Source organism: Triticum aestivum, chromosome 3A, assembly GCF_018294505.1.
Source record: "Triticum aestivum cultivar Chinese Spring chromosome 3A, IWGSC CS RefSeq v2.1, whole genome shotgun sequence".
NCBI classification, from domain to species: domain Eukaryota; kingdom Viridiplantae; phylum Streptophyta; class Magnoliopsida; order Poales; family Poaceae; genus Triticum; species Triticum aestivum.
This window is the reverse complement of record NC_057800.1, coordinates 570,005,111-570,012,612: the sequence shown is the minus strand read 5'-3', so window position 1 is coordinate 570,012,612 and position 7,502 is coordinate 570,005,111. Positions and strand designations below refer to the sequence as shown.

General features: G+C 37.4%; 1 long non-coding RNA gene across 1 annotated transcript; it reads left to right on the top strand.

The window, feature by feature from the left end:
* The first annotated feature begins 250 nt into the window (after positions 1-250).
* On the top strand, positions 251-1,629 carry LOC123058667 (uncharacterized). The gene is made up of 2 exons (XR_006427268.1): positions 251-1,038; positions 1,169-1,629. It is a non-coding gene; the product is annotated as an uncharacterized lncRNA (long non-coding RNA).
* The last annotated feature ends 5,873 nt before the right edge of the window (positions 1,630-7,502 follow it).

Here is a 7,502-nt window from a genome sequence, read left to right as displayed (position 1 = left end):
AATATATATATATATGTCTATAATAAATTTTACAATTATAAATTAATATTTTAATATATATATATATAAGATTTTTTTTAATCGTACTACATGTATATAAGATGGTACTATTTTAATCCTGGGATTAGAATAACTATTTACATCTCAGCCAGCCGGCCCGACTGCTCCCTCCGAACTCCCGAATCGGTACAGTGCATGAAAAAAACGATCTCCACCCACCCCATCCCCTGACCGCTCCCCCAAGATCCCACTTCGATCCCCCACGATCCCTGATCCCCACCTTCCCCGCCACCCTCCACAACCGCCGGCGGCGCACCTCCCGCTGCCGCCCACCCCGGCCCCATCGTCGCCCCACCCCCCAAAACGCGATGTGCCTCCCGCCGCGAGCCGCTCGGCCCCGTCGCTGCCCTCCTACCACAACGCGCCTCCCGCCGCCGGCCGCTCGGCCCCGTCGGCACCACCGCCGCCGCCGCGCCCACAACTGAAGCTGCCGCCCTCGCCCCGCCCCCAACCACTGTCGCCACCACCTCAGATCCGGCCGCCATCACCTACCATGCAAGCCCCCACATAGGATCTGGTAACCATTGCTGCCTCCGCGCGCCGCCGGTGTGGATCCGGCAACCACGGTCGTCCATGCATGCGGACGGTGGGCTCTGCTTCCCAGCAGTGCACCTTCTCCGCGCTAACACCGCCAGTGGCTCAACACCATCTTGCCCGGCCTCCTGTTCTCCACCGCCAGCCACTGGCGTCATGCCGGACCCAATCCATGTTGGTGCACCAGCCCTGCACGACGCCCGTCCTCCTGGGCTTTGTGTAGTGCAGGTTTGAGCGTCGAGGCGTCGAGGCGGCCAGTGCGCCGATGCGGCCCATGCACCGTCCAACAACGACCTCAAAGATTTTTTTTTTCTACTCGGCCTCCCGTCCTACGACCTCTTGCGGCACCAGAAACGCTGACGAGCACGAAGACACCCTCTCCTGCTAAGCGCTCTCTCTCCCGTAACACAAGAAGTTCACGAAAAATCTGTTGCAAAGGTTCAGGTACATCAAAGAAATATAGAGAAAATGGTTAACTGTATATGGGACTTGATGCTCTTCCAGTATGTGCATAAATATGAGTTCTCACCTACCCATTTTGCTCTCGGTGGAGCTGATGCATTCTTCTCCCCAGCTGTGACGATGAGTAGAGACTGAAGATCAGAGTGCGATCCCTGGAGCATTACTTGGTGGTGCATCTCACTGACCTTCCTCGCCACCTCTCATCGACCTTCCCGGTACCTCTTATCGACCTTCCCCATGGACACAATACAAAAATGTTTGGAAGTTCAACAAGTTTGGGCGAGGCAGCCTGCACCAGTCCCGCCTCTCCTCCGTCATGTGCTCCAGGAGAACTAGGTTCAGTGCACAAAAAAAGCAGCAACAATGATTTGATAATTCATTTCGAAGTTCTATTTTGTTAGCTACTTCACGTTCAGCTAGCCTGTGTATATGTGGCTACCAAGGTGGCATGCATTCAGCTGCGACTTTGTTTTGGTTTATACATGTCGCCAGTTGCTATTTGCGTGAAAAAGATTTATGTATACTGGAACCTCCATGTACTGAACATATTAAAAGGCATCTCGTGTATATTCATCCCCCTGTATGTTTCTTGTTGTATTTCAAGCCGCCACTAACCATTGGCATTTTTTCCAGATGCTCCACGTCTTATAAGTGTCCACTCTACAAAAAAACACAATTATATGCAATACCAACAAACAGTATGTGCTCATGCAGTTTTTTCTCTCCACTAGCCTCGGACTTCTACAGGCAAAGCACATGCATGATTTTCTCCCTAATTCTTTGGCCATACTCCATTTTTTGTGTAGATGCAGCATGCACTGCTCTCTGAGGTAGCGGGCAGAGAAAAAAATGTCCATTGTGCAGCAGTACAAAAATATGTGTTTTTTCAGGGGGTTTTCTTACTCGTGTAATACCGTTTTTACTATCTGGCCTTTATATCACTCAAAAAATTAATTGGTAGATTTCTGAATGCTAGTACATGAAAAAATTGATTAAAATATAAACATAAAAAAACATCCTATAATTTTGAGGGCATGCAAAAGAAAAGAAAAGGTTTTCTGACTAAGTCAAAGGTTCTCGTTCATATGGTTCTATTCGATCGCATGTTGAAGTCAAAGGAATTTTGTTGAGGAAGTTTAAATACACGGTCTCAGGAAAACACCAATATTTAAAGAATACATTATAGCATGAATTAAAAGAATTTTTTCCTTTGAAGTTCAAATAAATAATTTAGCTCGGAAATTCAAGTACACTCTCTTAGGAAATTATCAACAATTTCAAAATCAAATACATGATATAGTAAATTAGAATAAAAGTATGATAAACTTTTTGTTAGGATCACCGTGAACATCACATCAGTAAGAAAATTCAAAAATTGAATAAATGCAGGCAGAGAGTTGCATCTACTCTTGTCTAGTTTAATTTTTTTCAAGCGATTTAGTTCAAGTTATACTCGTCCACAAAAAATAGGACAAAACCCTCGATGTTCTTTCTCAACTATAATATACCAAGATTATGAATCTATAACAAATTGGACTTTTGGTGGTGTGCACATGATGTTGACGTGCCAAAAATGAAGCTGTTTATTGTTTGTAAAAAAACTCATGTTTTCCCAAATACTAAAGATTAAAACCAAGAAGTTTAATTTAAAAATCAAAGTAGCTCAATGTATATAAAAAACTCAAGTTTTCTCGTAACTAGAGAATAAAACCAAGAAGTTCAATTGGAAGAAATGGAGCAGTTTGATATTTATTTGAGAAAAATCAAAAATTTCCAGTTACTAAAGAATTAAACCAATCAGTTCAATTCGAAATAACGAAGAAGTTCGATGTTCCAAAAAAACTTCAATTTTCACATTTCTAAAAAAACATAATGAAATTCAAATAAAAAAGGTAGAGCGGTTCAAACTATAAAAAACTCAGATATTTTCACGTAACCGAGAGAAGTTCAGATTGATAACTGCCAGAAGTTCATGTACTACACGGTGTGCATTTTGTATGAAAAAAAAAGAATAAAAAGGCAAAGGCTAAAAGTTTTGTTGCTAGAAGTTCAAGTGTTCGGCCCGGGAAAGTTCAAAAATTCTTGTGAGAGAGGTTGAACAAAAAATCTGTGACAGAAGTTCAAGGTGAAAACAGCGGGAAGTCCAACTACTACATGGAATACATTTCAAAAAAGAATATAAGAATAGAAAACAAAAGTCTTAAAAGGTTTGTTGCAAGAACTTCATGTGCTCCTCCTAGCATAGTTCAAAATTAATGTGTGAGACGTATGTCATTAATTTACATGTTGAAAAAAAGGCAAAACAACGTTGTTTTGCAATTTTAAAAACTGCTCTCAAACGACAACGAATTTGTAACACCTGTCTGCATGAAAAACTTGCTGCTATTCATAAGCTTTCCACCGGGTATATTATGTGCCACATTTTGATGGACGGTTTAAAATTTTCATGTATACCATTTAAAACATTTGATGTATTCAAAAAATTATTACCTGTTTAAATAAGTTCATAGTGAAAACAACGAGAAGTTCAAGTACTACAAGGAATGCATTTCAGGTGAGAATAAAAAGTATAGAAAAATAGAAGTTTAAAAGGTTTGTTGAAAAGAAGTTCAAGTGCTCTTTCCGGGGAAGTTCAAAAATTCTTGCAAGAGAGGTTCACCTTGTATTTCCATGTTCGATTTTTTCCGTATAAAAATCAAATACAATTATTTACTCAAAATATAAAAAGGTGAAGTTCAAATTGAAATAAGAGACGTTCGGAGTTTATTAAAACCTAGGATTTACCTGTTCAAAAATTAAAAGACACGACGCCATTTTTTGCACTTTTAAAATCAACTCATAAACCAAAAAAATGGTTGCTAGAAGTTCAAGTGCTCGGCGAGGAAAAGTTCAAAAAATTCTTGTGAGAGAGGTTCATCGTGTATTTAGATGTCCAAAATACATTAAAAAATATGTTGTTTTTGGTGTTTTAAAATATTTTTTTCAAACCAGAGAGAAGTTCAAAGTGATAATAACCAGAAGTTCACGTACTACATGGTGTGTATTTCAGATAAGAAAAAACAATAAAGTAAAACAGAGTGAAGTTCAAACAGACATACCCCAGAAGTTCAACTACTTCACGCAGTGCAAAAAAACAGCACGTCAAAAACAAAGTGGGGTTCAAACAGACATGCCCAAGAAGTTCAACTACTTCACGCAGTGCGTTTCCATTCGCAATGAAGGCAGAAATCATGATCTCGTCATTTTCTCTAATTTACTTCAAAACGACAGAAATATGATCTGTGTAAGTTCAAGTCCTCGATCGAAGAAAATTAAAAAAATATTGTGAGAGAGGTTTGTACAAAAAGAGTATCATCTATGTAACACTGACGAAATGGATGAGAAAATTACAAAGAAAAATACGTCACAGAAGTTCAACGTGAAAACAGAACGAAGTTCAACTACTATAGTAAATGAATTTAAGATGAAAAAAATTTAAAATCATCGCAAGTATGAAAAATGATCAACACGGGAAAGTTGCGTGTTTACAATAGCTTTTCATCGGTATATCACTTGCTCAATTCCAGTGAGTGATGGAGAGCTACGAGCAAGAAAAGCACGTGAAAAAACAGAGTGAAGTTCAGGTACACGTGTCAAGAAGTTCATGTTCTTCACACGGTGCATTTTCGAAGAATCTGTTTCGCGATAAAGGCAGAACGAATGATCTTGCCATTTCGCAATTACTTGAAAAGGACTGGGAATCGGAGAAAACCATCAACATGAAAAAGTTTCGCATTTTTCGTAGCTTTTCAACGATGTATTATTTGCCCCATTCCGATAAAGTTTGTAGAAAATACGACGAAAAAATGTTTTTACCTATTCTCAAAACTGACTTAAAACTGTAAAGAATTGGGAGAAACAATATATACCAAAAAGTTTCGCATTTGCTCAAGCTTTCCAAAGCCATATCATTTGCTGCATTCGGACGCACGATAAAAAAATTAGCTCGAAAATACGAACTCGGTAGGACTTGGACCATTTTCTAAATTACTCTTAAACCATTCAAAATTAGAAAAAAAATTCAAGATGAAAAAGTAGCGCATTTTCATAAGCTTTCCAATGCCATATCATATGCCTCAATTGGATTAGCCGTTTATAAATGACATCAAAAATACGAACTCAGCTGTTCGGTTTACGAAATTTTACGCTTTTTCAAATTACTCTTTAACCATTGGGAATTAGAGAAAACTTTCAACATGTGGAAGGAGCGGTTTTGCAGCAGCTTTCCAACACCATATTAAATGCCTCATTCCGATAAACGGTTTAGAAATTCGATCAAAAATACGATTCACGTTTTTTGTGTGAAGAAAAACGGTTTTCAAAGCTGCTCTTAAACCGTTTATATTTTATCAAAAATTTAAGTTGGGTCATGATATTGATGTTCATAACTTCCCAACGGTATAACGCAAGCCCATTTGGGCAATGTTAGCGGAAATTCAACCTAGTACAGGGGGAAGTTCAACGTACTACCAGCAAGGCAGGTCAGGTTGTGATCAGAATATTATTCTGATCCCGTGATCAGAATAGTGTTTATGTATATGTATATATATATACATATATATATACATATATATATACATATATATATTCCATTTTCTAAAACATGGAATAAAATATACTATTTGTGATGGCAGGTTAAATATAATTAGTTGTGTATCATTCTTTTCGTCAAATGCGGAGAATGTTAGAGGCATACATTTTAAGGTATATATTTTCATATTCACATGTACATATCTAAATATATACATCGAGTAGTTCAACAAGAAATAAGTTACCCTTGCATGAGCATATGTTAGATGATGTTTCTGGCTTATGTATTTCAGTTTCGTGGGTAACGTAACCCGATTTTTGTTAAAAGGAAGACGAATATAGACTCTCTTTTTTTGGGGGGATAAACTTACAATCTGTTTATCATCTTTCAAAGCAGTACAAAGAACACTAGAAGTAAAAAATTACATCCATGTTTATAGACCACCTAGCGAAGACTACAAGCACTGGACCGAGTGTTGTAGATGAGCAACTTTGCAAATGCGTAGGCCTGAAGGTGAAGGCTGAATTCTTGGTGTTAAAGAAGTCAATGAAATTACACAGAAATTTTATGCAAATTAGGAGCCTTATATAGGCAGCGCTTCAACCGTGGGAGCCTAGATAGAATCGATGCACACCCCTCAAAAACCACCGCCTCTTCTTGGACAAGAGAAGCCCACTACATAAAATTCTGTATGGTGGAGCCCTGCAAGTCGTCAACTATATATGATGCTAAAGAAATAGGATTCACATATTTATATGAGGTTATTATTAGTAACACAAGGCTGCACCAATAAAATAACAAATAGATATACTTATATTTTGTTATGGAGGGTGTAGGTGATTTAAATTTCATATATCATATAGATCAATAAAGTCTGGTATAATCATGAAATAATAATCCATTGATAATTTCATTTATGTTATAATAACAAATATCAATTTCCTACAAATGAGTAGTTTAAATAAAATTTACAAGCGAATATGCAGGAGATCAAACATAGAGCAATGCAAACATATCAAATGATTAATCGGAAGGGAATAGGCCTAATTTAATCACATGCTCCTCGAACATACAAAGCCAAATCCACGTCATCGCTGATATGACTATGAAACAACTATATTATATATAATAGAATTTTTTTTGCCAGAATACACACTCTATTAATGATTTGTTTTCGTTCTTAAGCCTACATTTAATTAGAACTAGAAATAATTCTAAAAGCAAATATAAACTTCATATAACGATGGAAAGATGGTACTACTATTATATTTCGAAAACTTAGTGGTACAGCATTACTATAATCAACATATTTATACTAAACTAACGTAGCTCTAATGCATACGTAAGTATTCTTATATCACATGTTTGAATTTCGTTTTTTTTTTGTGATCCATATTTGAATTTCATATTTCTGGTACACAAAAATAAGTTTACGAATCTTTTATCACACCTTACAAATGAGTTGAAGTTTTACTCTGATCTATTAAGAATTTAAAGATTAATAAACATAAAACTTTACAATATTACAATCATAAATGAAAATCTAGCCGCGCAAATGCGCGGGTACCCCCACTAGTTATATCTGATAGAAATTCACACCAAGATACATGTACAGAGCTGATTCTTCAAACTAAACTCCCATGATTCAGTACTCAAGACAGTACGTAGAATGCTGGATTTGTTCACTAAATTGGCAAGAGATGTTATCATTCATATACATCTACCTGCATCAAACGTCAATGGTATCAATCGCTGCAAAATACAAAGTAATTGAGTCCATCTAGTGCTGCTTTGCACTGCAAATACAAAGTAATTTAGTCCATCTAGTGGTGCTTTACACTGCAAAACTGCAGTGGACCAAAAAAAAGATTAGGAC